Source organism: Corvus hawaiiensis, chromosome 10, assembly GCF_020740725.1.
Source record: "Corvus hawaiiensis isolate bCorHaw1 chromosome 10, bCorHaw1.pri.cur, whole genome shotgun sequence".
In the NCBI taxonomy this organism is placed as follows: Eukaryota; Metazoa; Chordata; class Aves; order Passeriformes; family Corvidae; genus Corvus; species Corvus hawaiiensis.
In genome coordinates, this window is record NC_063222.1 from 4,194,781 (window position 1) to 4,208,726 (window position 13,946).

At 50.6% G+C, this 13,946-nt stretch overlaps 1 long non-coding RNA gene across 1 annotated transcript; it reads right to left on the reverse strand.

Moving 5' to 3' along the window:
* Window positions 1–1,566: 1,566 nt before the first annotated feature.
* LOC125330550 lies at window positions 1,567–10,615 on the reverse strand. Its single transcript, XR_007205601.1, has 2 exons — window positions 10,128–10,615; window positions 1,567–4,564 (listed from the first exon to the last, which is right to left on the reverse strand). It is a non-coding gene; the product is annotated as an uncharacterized LOC125330550 (long non-coding RNA).
* Between the last annotated feature and the right edge of the window lie 3,331 nt (window positions 10,616–13,946).

The window sequence follows — 13,946 nt, forward strand, 5'->3', positions numbered from 1 at the left end:
TCACAGCTGAACCAGGCCAGGCAGCCTTTGTTTGACTCTCCAGGCATCTGCTGGGGACTTCCTGGGTCAATTTAGGATGCTGCAAACAAGCAGCTCAATTTACTCTGAAGGAGTGCTTGACCTCCACGTGGAGGGTTGATGCCAACCAAGGAGCAAGGCAAAGAGGTTGATTCCACCTCTGCCTTCCCAAGGATGGCATCGCTTGGGAAAAAGCATGAGCTGGTTTCTGTCCTGCCCACAGCCCACAAAGACGAGGCTGCAGCCTTAAGGTGCAGCAAGGGTGGCGTAACTGCACATCTGGGGACTGTGGTTACGGGCTCTGCTCCCTTTCTCCTGCCCCAGAACACGGGACTGGTCCCTCCTCTGTCCCCTCCCTTCTGAGCATGGTTTTAGGTCAGGCTGTCAGAGCGTCAGGGCCACTCAGACCTTCCCATCCTAAAGAGGCCCTGTGCAATTTCATTACCCCCTGCAATGTCAAACTGCAGCTTGCTCTCATCCATCCTTTTCCTCCTAGGACTGCCCAGCCCCTCCCTCCCCAGCACTGCTGGAGCAAGCTTCCTAAGGTGAATTAACCACATTAAATTTGTCTGTGTTATCTGCACTACCCTGGTGTCGGTTCAGGCGAGGATGATGGATATGGTCCTAACCCGACAGAAATTAGGGAAGTTCACACTGTGTTTTAATAGCAAATGCAGTGATTTGACAGTGAATAATGGAGCTGGTCAGGTTCTATTAGTGGCAGATTAGACCATAATTCAATCTCAAACCTTGCTGTTTTAAGCCTTTCTCACAGACTGTATTAAACCTGACCCAGGTCTGAAGAGGCAGAATGGAAGTGCTCCGCACACGGGGACGAATTACATCCCACAGCCTGGGACCTCCAATTCCAGTGCTCAAACTCACCCATCTGAGATACAATGAGGCTGGGGGGCCATCACGACATGGGGCTGCACCCACTGGAGAGGGGGCACAGCCCCACACAGCTGGAATTTGAGGCTGGAAGAACTGGGAATGCAGCACAGAGGAGGGACACACTGCACTGGAGGGGGAGGATCCAGGGGGTCCATCCCAGGAGGGGTACCAGGAGAGGGATGGAGACAATGGAAAGGCCCCTGTGCCTTGGTGGAGGGTACTGAGTGTCAGCGCTGAAGGAAAGCACCTCCATGAATATTGGTGCTTCACATGCTTCCAGGGAGAATGCAGGACACAAGGAAGAGCCCCGGGGCACGGAGAGACAGAAAAATCAGAATTTTTTCAGCAGAGAGGAGCCAGGGAAGTGTTTCATGGTGCAGCTGAGCACCGCAACACCTGGCTGCCATCCCGTAAGTGATTCTGATGTCATTTCCCTGTGGGTGGCTTCCTGCAGCTCTTCCTTACCTCATTCCTACAAGCTCCAGCCAGAGAGTGTTTCCATCACCTTTCCAAGCTCCAGGCCTGCATTTCAGGCCTGTTTTCAGAGTTTCCTCACCCATTGGCCTGCCATGCCTGGGTTCTGTTTGCTGAACAAGAGCGTGATTGGGCACCTGACACGGGGCTGTGTTTTCTGATTGAGAGGAGAGTGCTGAATTACTTTAGCAATCATTTATTGAGTACCTAAGATACAGAAAACCTAGCAGAGATAATAACATCCTGCAGATTAAATCCTCCTTTAGAGGGGCCTCACTCAGGCTTGTAAACATTTTCCCACTGGTTTTCCCTCAGCCTCCATCCCCCCACGCTGCAAGCTGAGAGGGCAGGCAAGACTTTTGAGCATCTTCTCATTACAAGACACCACAGAGCCCAAAAAAAGCCATGAAATCACTGTCCTGCCTCCCATCAGGCAGAAGTCTCCTCATCACCAGCCTCTCCCAACACCCCGGTGGGGCTTTGGCTGACTCTGGTGCTGCAGCAACTTTTGGTCACTGGATGCCCAGGCTGGTGGAGTTTGGTGGCAGGCACAGGATCAGGACTGTCACTTCAGAGGGACACAGCCACAGACACCCCAAGGTGATATTTTGCTTCTCTGCTGTTCTTGTGACCTCCAGAATCTCCTGTGTCCTCTCTGACCTCCTTGTCAGGAGTTCACGGGAGCTTTCCCTGGCACACCTTTTCAAATTCCTTTGCTCTGAGCTTCAAGGCAAACGGGGACCTCTGCAGCAACACGCTGGAGATAGAAAAGCACAGACATCATAAAGCAGCAGCACAGGCAGATACAGAACAGCAGTCAGCAGGGTTCATTTACACCGAAGCACAGCTCCTGCTCTTTCAGCTCATTGGCACCTTTGGGGTTTATACCCTGCAGCTCCTGAGTGCAGAAGACAATTTCCACCTGGACAAGGTAGCCTCAGGCTACCAACACCCAGAAACTGCTGGCCTTGGTGGAAAGGATGAAGTCTATTTGCCATGAACCACCTGTTCTGGTTTGTGAGAGAGCCAGGACCCCAGGGGAACCCCCTGGGAGACACTGGCCCTGAGAAGAGACAGCAGCACAGATTCCAGTAGCTCTGGAGGGGTAGAGGGCCAAGATGGATGATTGGTGGAGCTGGAAAGGGCTGCTGAAACGCACCAGGGAAGCAGAGCAGCCGTGTCTACTTGGAGGTCCTGTGCTGGAAGCAGCTGCAGCCCCTCCCTGCAGTAGAAGAAGCTGAAGACGAGTGGGAGACGGAGATTTTCCCATGGAGTGAAGGCAAAGGGGGGGACAGCTTCCAAGAGCTGATGGAGGTACTGTCAATCTCCCCAGAGACAACAGGGGTGGTTGAAATCCGTCCAGGACTTTATTCCCACATCTTATTTACCTCTGCCTTTTGGGCTGCAAGGGCCAGATGATGCTTTGCTGTTTTCCAGCCAGGACTTGTACACGTCTCCCTGTGCCAACACGGAGGCCAGGGATCCTGCTCCAGGACACAGAAGCCCCTCTCCACATCTGGCCCTCCAGGCAGCCCTGGGAAGCCTTTTTGCTCATCTGTGTAAGGGCAGCAGCACTTCACGGAGCACTTTGACACCAGCCAGTGACGAGTGTGGTACAAGGGCTGGCTCCTGTGACTTATCTGGGAAAGGCTCCCCGAGCTCCCCACACTGCAGCTCATCAGCTGCTGCCTCCTAATTGAACCTCTCCAGGAGGCTCCTCAGCACAGCGGGTGCTGCAATTACTCACCTCGCACAGACAGCAGCACTAATGAAGGTGGGTCAGAGCCCTCCCGCTGCTCATGGAACTCGGGAGTCCTCACCTGTGCTTCCCACAGAGGCACAGTCATTGGGTTTCTTTTAAGACCACATTATGGCTCTTACAATAGTGCAGGAAATCTTCCCTATATGAGCTTCCTGGAGCAGTGGGAATGAATCCCTCACCTCACACAGAGCACCACAGGCTCTGCAGGCTTTTCCTATTTCACAAGTGCTGCCAGTGCGCTCTGAGAGCAGGAGATGCAGCAGTTCAAGAGGACCATCAGACCAGATTCCCTCTGAGGCTGTCACAGAGCATCTTCAGCTGAGCTTCCCTCCCCTCTGGAGTCCTGTGCTGGGACAGCCAAAGGCTGTAGGAATCAGACCAGTCTGGAGACACTGCTTCTGTAGTGTTTCCTTGACTCTTATCAGCATCACTGGCCCTGGCCAACACCTCCGTTTGTATCTGTGAACCCACAGAAACTCAGGATGGCTTGGGTTGGGAGGACCTTCAAGGTCACCCAGTTCCACCTCCTGCCATGGGCAGGGACACTTTCCACTGGACCAGGCTGCTCCAAGCCCCATCCAGCACTTCCAGGGATGAGGCAGACACAGCTTCTCTGGCCAGCCCGTGCCAGAGCCAGAAGTGTGGGTGCCCTCAGCAACCACCCTCCAGCAGTGACCAGGAAACACCACAAGACCAGCCACCCCCAGGGACTCCCTGCATGTGTCCTGCTGGACTCTTCCACGTGGGAACCTCATGATGGTCCCCTTGTGTACCAACACTGCTCATCACTCCCTGAATGCCCTTCCAAGGCTCTGTCACCCTCCTGATGCAGGGGCGGGATCCCTGGGCCTGTTGGGGATGACAACACTTTCCCTGTCCTGGTGGTTCCCATGTGGCACGTGCCATATATCACCTAAATAATGCACCAAGCACGCCTGTCAATAATGGTGTGGTGAGATGGGAGCTGGAATTCCATCCCTGCAGACAGCCATTCCGTAACGGAGAGAAAGGGACACGCTCTCTGAAATGCTGTGCGTTAAAGAGCATCTATGCTGCTAAACCCAGCTTTAGAACAGCACTTAAAACATTTCTGTCATGGTCTCAGTGGGACCCTGGAGTCCAAATGGGAGCCCTGGGAGACTGCAAAGGTGGGAGGTGGGAAAAAAATACCCATTGTATGTCTTATACTGCTGGTGTAAAGCAGCTAGGACAAACCAACAGGTCAGTGTGCAGCAGCTCCCGAGACATCCAACCAAGCATCTCCCATGCTTCCCCTGAGCCAGAACCTCCCTGAGGACACAAATCCACCTGAGACCTGAGCATTCCCAAAGGCGGTAAGAGGAGGCTGTTTGCATCGTGCTTCCGTGGCTCTTTTAGGGGCTCTCCAGCTCTGTGATCTCCTGGTGCCTCAAGGATCTGGGAAAACATGGAAGAGACAAAAAACACATTCTTAATGCCAGCCATAAACATGCCCGTGAGGTTGGTATGGAGGCAGTCAGTGATGATGCCAGGGTAAAATTCAGTGTTTGCGGTGGCAGCAGCAGGGAGGGCAAGGTGGCAGGAATTTTTTTGGCAACCCTGATTCAGAATCCATAACAACCCAGCAGGAACACTGTAATTCCTGCTGCTGTTTCCCAGCATTGCAGCAAATGCAGGGCTGTTGTAGCCTAACTTGTGTCAGGGGTCAACTTTATAGCCAGGGAAAAGTGGGATAGGGAATCTTAACTTCCTACTGCTGCCACCTCTGGGGAATGTGTAAGTATACTGGGAAGACAAAGGAATGCAAAGACTGGTAGGATACCATCCGGTAGGTTGGAGTTTGGAGGAATAGGCTGGAAAATAACCTTTGGAATGCAAACGTTGCCTTCTGCAGAACTGTGCCCTCACACCTCTTCCTGGGTTCGTTTTTAGTTTCAGCTTTTAATCGATCCAGCAGATGTTGTGGGGTTGGAGCAGGTGGGGTTTGTGGTGCTTCTTCCCCCTTAAACCTGAAGCCTCCCTAAGGGAGCACAGGTGGCAGCCCCAACACACCTCCGTAAAGAAGAGGCAGTGCTGCTTCTTTAAAACAGATAGAAATTTGAAGTCATTAAAATCTGGGTGTTTTTCCCCGCATGAAAATGTCCACATTTTCCCCATGTGATGTTTTCAGTCGTAAGCAACTGTGAGCGAAGAGCAAATGAAATCAGGGAGGGTCTGGTGGGCTGGGGAAGAGGGAGATCTGAGCTCCAGGTCCATGTTGCCACTCAGAGTTCTGTGGGGACATTAAACGAGCTGAAACCTCCTAAAGAGTGAGCCAGGATTTTACTACAGTAAATGACACCTGGAAATCCTCCTGGAAGGACATGGACAACCTCAGGGTTCATCACTGTGGCCAAATACACTGACTTGAAAAAGGTGGAGCTTCCTGCTGCTTCTGATCTACGGGGGAAAAGGGTCATCTCTGGAAATGCTCACCCTGAGGGAGCCAGATCTTAAAAACAAGGGGAAGTAAAAGGTTTAATGTCAGCACACGAATCCGGCGGGATGCACACATTCCTCACCAAAGCGGCGCTGCAGGAGGAAGTCAGAATGCAGAGCAGACTTGGGAACGCTTCCCAGGCATCTCAGTGCAGCACAACTCTCCCATCCATGAAATGGGAAAAATGCTACTGCTCCCACAGCTATAGGACACGAAAAGTGCAAGGGGAATAATTGTAAATTTGGAGAAAATTAGGCTTTTAGTGTCCAGAGTCAGTCCCATGTATTGGCAAAGTCCATAAATCCCCAGGAGATTGAAGGTGTGACAATATCAAAAGGTTGCTGAGAAATCACCTGTTCCTCTGCTTCAAGGTTCATGCTCAAGAGATTGCTTTCCCTGGCTGCAGAGACAATATTTCATGGAGTGGGGATACCTGGAGTCAGTCCCCTTGGGACTCGGAGTGAGAAAAAAGGAATCACGTTCAGTGCACTGAAGCATTTCATAACTGAGCTTCACAGAAAGTCAATCCCAACTATTTGCTCGGGGCCAGGAGAATTCGAGGTGCGCAGGGGTGGTCCAGGCCAGCTGTGCCACACCCAGAGGTGACACCTGTATTGGTGTTAATGACTCCAAAAACCTCAGTGCCCCTTCTCACTAAAGCAAACCAAAGACCACGCAGCAAATAAAAGGTGTTGAAGAGCATTCTGATTTTAAACTGAATTACTCCAAGTTGAGGGCAGTGACAGCAATCCTCATTCTCGCTATAGACACGAAAAGTTAAATCTGTAGGATGATACCAAAATCATTTGTGTGTTGCACTGATCATTCAGAAGCAGAAATCATCCCTCTGACTGCCAAATGTTTCCTGGGAAGATCAGACTTCCCTACCAAAACACTCTCTCCATCCAACGTCGGAGACAAACAACAAATGCTGGGGCTGTTCAGCCTGGAGAGAAGAAAGTGTAGAGACCTCAGAGCACCTTCCAGCATCTGAAGGGGCTACAAGGAGGCTGGAGAGGGATTCTTCATCAGGAACTGCAGTCACAGGGAAAGGAGGGATGGATCAAACTGAAAGACGGGAAATTTGGGTCAGAGAGACACAAGAAATTGTTCCCTGTGAGGGTAGGGAGGCCCTGGCACAGGGTGCCCAGAGAAGCTGTGGCTGCCCCTGGAGCCCTGGAAATGTCCAAGGCCGGTTTGGATGGGGTTTGGAGCACCCTGGGACAGTGGAAGGTGTCCTTGCCCATGGCAGGGGGCAGAACAAGGTGGCCTTTAAGGTTCCATCCAACCCAAACCATTCCATGATCCTCTATATCTGTTATTTGAGCCAACCACCCTCGCGATTAAAAATAAGTGTCTCTCTCCTGAGCCCTTCACCCCTTTTTTCACCTTCTGAGGAGCTCTGTCCCCTGCCTGGGTGAAAACCATCTCCAGGCAATAGTTCTGTAATGCCAGCAAGGAACCCGGGCATAGTTAGAGGGGAGGATTGGCAGCACCAAACCCGAAGCCTCAAAGAGCAGCACAATTATGCTCTTTACTGCTGCTGCTCCAGTAGGATCCAGACAAACCACGGGCAAGCCCAGAGTAATTTTATCCTGATATGCCTGTCTAAACCGCAGATAGCTCTTCAGGAGGGTTCTCCCTCACTTGTTAATTTAACGCTTGATATATAAGAAAAATTAGAATTAAAATGTGCCCGGCTGCTTCTTCCATTCCTGATTCCATTTAGAAATATCTCACATCTTGCCACAAAAATGAGCTAAACTGCTTGGAGACGTTTTAGAGCCTGTATTTTATTTTTAGACAAGTCTGTGTGATTTAGGATCCTGAACTCCAATGAAGTTTGCACAGATCTGATCACCACATTTAAATCCAGGCCCTGGCATGGAAGGAGAGACAGGTCTCTGGTGTTTGAATCAAGGGGTGGTTTGGGGTGGAAGGAACCTTAATGACCATCTCATTCCACCCCCTGCCATGGGCAGGGACACTTTCCACTATCCCAGGCTGCTCCAAGCCCCGTCCAGCATGGCCTTGGACACTGCCAGGGATCCAGGGGCAGCCACAGCTTCTCTGGGCAAGCTCTTGAAAGACCACAAGGATGTGTGGACCTGTGAAAGACAATCAGCCAGGTAGGGCTGAATCCCAGAGGACAAAGAGCTGGTGTCAGGTTTAACAGGTGACTTTCTCGAGACTTTAGGCGGGGTAAGCGACACCCAAAGCGCGCTGCTCCTCCCGCCATGGGGACAGCAAGGAAAGGAAACCAGATCCTTGCCTAAGCCACTGAGAGCCTTTCTCCCACTTCTCCAAGGCTCTCCAAGCAGCAGCCACGTGCACGTGATGCCATGGAGAAGATGCCTGAAGAGGCAGAGGCAGTTCTGAGCTCCACTGCACGCTTCTGCAAGAGGAGGAGGCAAGGACTACACTGGACCCTCATTAATCCCAGGAGATGGAGACCATGGGACCACGGGAGAGAGTGGGAGCTCCCACGTCTGTGCCGTGCCAGCGACACACGGGAGCCTGGATCCTTCACAGGCACTTCTGGGATTTCTTATTAAAAACTGAATTATTGGGCTGGGCATGAAGCACAAGAAACACGAGGCTTAAAGCACTATGCAAGAGCCCCAGAAGGGGCCACGGGTCAACACTGTGCCACCAGAGAAGGGAATTCCAGGATACTCACGTCCCTCTCCACTGCTTTGCTTTGCCCGTGGCCCACAAAATGAATGGAGATGTTTCAGCTTGGAGAGCCCAGAGTGGAGATGATGGGTGAGGAACGAAATCCATCCCTTTCGAAATCCACGGAGTTAAGCATTTGTGAGAAAATCTGTTCTCTGCACTCGTCAGGAGGGGAAAGGCAAAAGGAAGAAGGGGAGCTAAAGAGGGGAAGAGACAATGAGAAAGCTCTGGTTTAAATCCTGATGAGCCAAGTGCAGAGGATGGAGCCTGAACAGAGATTTTCTGCCCCAAACGCAGGGTAGACTGTGAGGTTTGGCTGCTTTTCCAGGAAAGCTTTGCAGAAAGCTGCCCCCCAGTGCCTCCAAATAAAGCACGGATGTCACAGGAGAGGCAATATCCTGGGAGATGTGCAGAAGGACAATGATCAGGGAGCACTTTGTTGTCAAAACCTTGCATTTCAAAAAGGAAGGACTGGTGATAAATCTAGGTAGGGAAGACAAAAAAAAATGTTGGGGCAGATATGTAAAAAATCTGGGTCAATCAGGTGATTAATTGATCAACTGATCAAGTGCTTGATCAATAAAAGAGAGAGGTCTGTGCCAAGGACTGGAATGAGGAAGGTGATAAAGGAAGGGACAAAGGCTGGGAGGAATCCCTTTAAGGAATGCCCAAATCATCTACAGTGCCTCTTCTCCAATAAACAGCAACACATTTAAACCTTGCAGCATTCCCTAATTATTCTGGACATGAGCCTGGAGTGCTGCTTGCCCTGGGCATGAACTTGTCCATGAAGTGCCCATCTTTAGGAGCACAGAAAGTTCTCTGTATTTACAAGGCAGACACCCATTTATTGGGGCTGGTGTGTTCCCTGTGCAGAAGGAGAGCTGCTACAGCTACATGAATTTAGTGACGGTAATTTCAGTGTGACCAAGTATTTCCTTCCCTGGAAAGGTAAATGATCTATGGGTGCCACCATCCGAGCACCCTGGGAGCCAGGCAGGGTGGCACGATAATATCCAAGAAATGAGGATCAGGTCTGGGTGCTGGTGCTGCTGCAGGCAACTGGAGGCTCCCCAGGTTGCCACAGCAGGGATGGACTTGGCTGCAAAGATCTGCATCCTGCAATACGGGGAAGGGGAAGGAAGTCTTCCAGAAGGAAACCTAAATTGGAGCCAGAACCAGCACCAAGTCATCATCACAAGGGTGAGCAATTAATGATCAATCCAAAATCTGCATTTGTTTCCTTTCTCGAGCACAAAATGAGGCCACTGGCCTCTCTGCATAGAACCGAGCTCAATTCATGGGAAACGCAGCACCCGAGCAGAAATTCCCGTGTTTGCCTGGCTCCAAGTCCAAACTGCAAAAAGCAGGTGCTCAAAGCACCATTGTTTGCCTGAGGGATGCTGGCAGGGTACCCCGAGTGGGTATCCATGAGGGGATGCAATCCTGGGGTGGTCACGGACTCTGCCTCCGTTCCCGCTCCGGTCTCTCCCACGGGACCCAGGGAACTGGGGTTTCTCCGGCTCTGTTGCCATTCATCCCGGCACAAGGGAACCTCCTGCCTCACACCAGACACCACAACCAGACCAGGCTCACAGACACCAAGCTCCAAAGTAAAGCAAGGCAATTTGCAATTAAAAAACCCCCAATATTTGTAAATACATCCGTGCCTCCTGCACAGTCCATCAGACAATCAGGGAAGCACAGAATGGCTTGGGTTGGAAGGGACCTTAAAGATCATCTCATTCCAATCCCCTGCCACGGGCAGGGACATATCCCCGTTAAAAAATAAACCCTCAAAAGGATCTCAAGCTTCAGGAGTTAAAACACAACAAAAGGTCCAACCTGCCCATGGCCCACACGGCGTTTCCAACAAGCTCCTCTTGCAAAATTAGCACGAGCTCAGCTTCCTCAGCTTTCTTACAATTCAAACTCGACAGTTTCAAGGAGAATTGAAAGTTTCTCAGCCAGGGTGTCTCTCATTCTTTGTTTTTCCTCTCTTTCTCTGCTCCGTCGCAGCATCCAGGAGGTTCTCCTGGTGGCGATGTAAAAAGCGTGTTATCGTTCCTGAGTGAAGAGGGGAAGCAAGCAGGAACCTGTGTTACACTCCAAGACAGACAGGGCTGATTAATTTGCAGTTAACATCAGCTCGCTTCATTATCCCTTCATCGGAGCTTGACAAATGTGCAAACAACAATGAAAAATAGAAATTAATAGGAGTATTAGCAGCCTGCTATGGATTTAATCCCCACAATAGAACATATGGATGTGTTACACCTTGTTTCTTTGTAATGACCTCATACCCACCCTCCTGTCCTTGGGCACAAATCTATTTAAATTTAAAGAGATCTATTTATATACACACGTGTGTGTGTGTGTGTGTGTGTCCGTGTCTATCCATATGCATGGGTACACGTGGCTGGGAGGGTTTGCTCATCACTTATCAGTTGAGGCTGGGAAAAGCACTTGCACTGAACTAAAGCACCTGCACAATTTGACCTTCTGTTCCCCATGTCTCAGCAAGAGAAGGGACCTGTGGGGCCCTGTCCCCACTCAGCTCCACACTGAAGGGGGAGGATCGACCCAGGCTGGGAGCAGACACAAACACCCTGATGCCACTAAGCACCGATCCATCGTCCTGTCCCCAAGAGAGAAGGCATCAGGGCGCCTCTTCTCCTCATTATCCTAATTTGCACCTCCTTTCCATGGTTTCTGATGCTTGTCTGCTCAGCTTGGAAGGTGCTTTTCACCAGGACATCATGGAGATCTCACAGAGGAGCTGCCTTTGAGTGGGAAGTGGATGCTCTCCCCATTTTTCTGTAGGCATCTCCTCCAGCCCTGCTGCTGTTTGAACAGGAGTGTGTGGGGAGACCAAGGGGTGATTAAAAAATTATATTAATGCATGTTTGTGCCAAACCTCTGTAGTCCCTCGAGTCAGGCAATGTCACCCGCAACAGAGCGAAAATCCACAGTGGGGAGTCACCCAGGTGTTTTATATGCTCCAGGAAAACCTGAGGATCTGGAAGGAAAGAGGGAATTTCAAGCATTACTACTTTTCTCACTGAAAGCCCCTTGAAAGAAATGCTATTGAAAGAGCTCCTCATCTACCCTTCAAGGTGACCTGCAAATGAAAAAAAATGGGTTTCTGCCTTATTTTTGGCTGAGTTACGAAGGCCTGGAAAGTTGGCAGGGATTTGAAGCAACGCTGGGATTTAATTTTCTTTTTCTCTATTTTCTTTCTTTTTCTCTTTTTTTTTTTTTCTTTTCTGCTTGAAATGTAGTTCTTGTCTTGCCTGGCACTCTGTGGGCAAAGAGAGAACCCATGAAATCCAGCCATGACAAAGGACTGACACTGGTACATCCAAGAGAAGGACACACCAGCTCCTGGTTTGCCTCCAAACGAGGAGAGGGAATACTTTTGCCTGCAGGAGGGTTATTTCTAGGTAGGAGAGAAAGCACTTATTTGGCTTCTCGTGGCCTCTATTTAACTCCCTGATCTAAGGAGATCTTGGGTGAAAGTAAGGCTCTGATAAAGATCTAATTCCCTTTCTTCTTTCAGTGCCTGCTGGGGGAATTCCATGTAAGTAGGGCTGGAAGGAGTAGAAGGAGAGCGGAAAAACCCTTGTCTGTGTCAGGAAAAAAACTGACTCACACTAATAACTCACAGGGAAGGAAGGAGGCAAACATTAAAATGCCTACACGGAAATTTGGAGAAATTAGAAGCAATTAAATACTCTAAATCAGAGGGCTCTCACCTTGCTAAGGAAGAAAACCTGGATGTGGCAGCCAAAAGATAAACCGGGAAAAATAGAACTTGGGCAAGCAGGGAGCAGGGACATTGCTCAAAGGAGTTTGGTTTGTAAAGCTTTGCCAGGGAAGGGGAACCTGGTCCACGGGGCCACGGAGCACGTCACCGACGGGCAATACGAGACCCGAGCTCCAGCGATGGGCATTACCCCCTGTGCCACCCGGGTGTCCTCAGAGGTGGCAGCCCCTGTGGCTGCCCTCAGCCTCCTCATCCCCACTGGCCCAGCAGTGCCAGTGCCACCCCCCGGAGCCTCGCGGGTGACGAGCGGCAGCAGCGCGTTTTCTGTCTCACGCGCTTATTTCCAAGCCAAAAGAGCTGAAAATATTTGAGCCACCAGCGACCTGATGCTGCTCTCCTGGGACACCCAAAAGATTTCTCACAGGGAGGGGCTGAGCTCTGGTGGCACCACCTCTGACCATGCTGGGCAAACAGCAGCAGTGCCACCCTCCGAGAGAGGGGACAACAGCCAGAGTGCAGCAAAAAGCTCTTGTTGCCTTCAAACTGTTTTTCCCTATACACAGCACCACAACACCACAGCCTGGGAAGGGAGATCCCTGGTTTTCCAGAGGCCTTGTGGGGTTAGAGAGATCGGACACCAAGCCTGCCACCAGCTGAGAAATTTGCACTGGGATAGTCTAAAACAATTGTCCACAGCTGTAAGACGAAGAAGCAAAAATATTTGATTTAACTGAATTTCATTTTTATTTTGAATTTTTAATTATTGCTGTTGGGAGGACGTATCCATCATCCCTTACTCCAGAAGCCCTCACTTATTTCCACACCAATTTGATGGCATTTTTCACAACTCTAAACTTTTCCTGCTGAAAACCAGCGGGCTGGATCCTGGCTTGGAGCTCCAGAAAAGCACTGACAGCAAAAGGCAGGAGCTGGCTGCTCCCAGGGTCTCCTACCGGGGGTCTGCTCCACTTGGTGGTCCCGGTTCCTCAAGCTTTGCCCTCTCCATGCAAAGCTTGAGAAATGTGAGGAGGCAAAATAACCATGTGAAGAGCTCCTGAGACGGGAGGCTGAGGAAGAAGGGTCTAGGGGAGCACCAGGCAGAGCCCACTGGAGCCCATTTATCCCCTGGACACGCAGATCACTGTGTGGCTGTGCTCATTTCACAGACATCATTTGGGAAAGCCAAAATAAAACGATTTACTCACCAACTCCGGCACCAACGCCACGCAGGAATTCTCTGAGCCCAGTGGAGGAGTCGGGAGACACCGCTAAGGAAAGAGCTGGGGAGCAGCTGAACCCCATTCCCCGTGGGCCAGGAACTGGGGTGTCATCCAGAATGAGAAAAAAAAACAAATTAAGCAGCACCCTGAAAATTGTTCAAATGGGTCATTAGATGAAAGTGCAGGACACCAGCCCAGACAGGATGGGACCACGCTGGAATTCCAGCAGGAAGGAGGTTGTGAGTCCCCGCCAGGTCAATGGAGCGGGAAGCCAGGCTGGGCCTCCTCAAGGACCTTCTCTGTTGAGAACCACAACAGCAGCGAGATCCTCCAAAAAGTGCAAGTCCCAAATCAAAAGTCAAGCCACTATAACAGAAAGACATTAACAAGATCTAAAACTCTGCTCTGCAGAGGTATTAAGATGTTGGAACTAAACCTGTCTTATTCCTGCTAGTGGCTGCATTTTAAGGAAACCTTTTAAAAGGATTATCTTCAGGAACTCTCTTTCAACAGCCTTCCCTTTAAGAGTCCTTCATGGTGATAGCACTATTAATTATGCTATGTGATATGATTATGTATTTGTTCAGGTCCGGCTTGGAAACACGAGGCAGGGCAACATCTGCAGGTGTCACTTCCAGCACAGAGCCTGGGAACTCCAGCCTTTGATGTGGAGCGCGG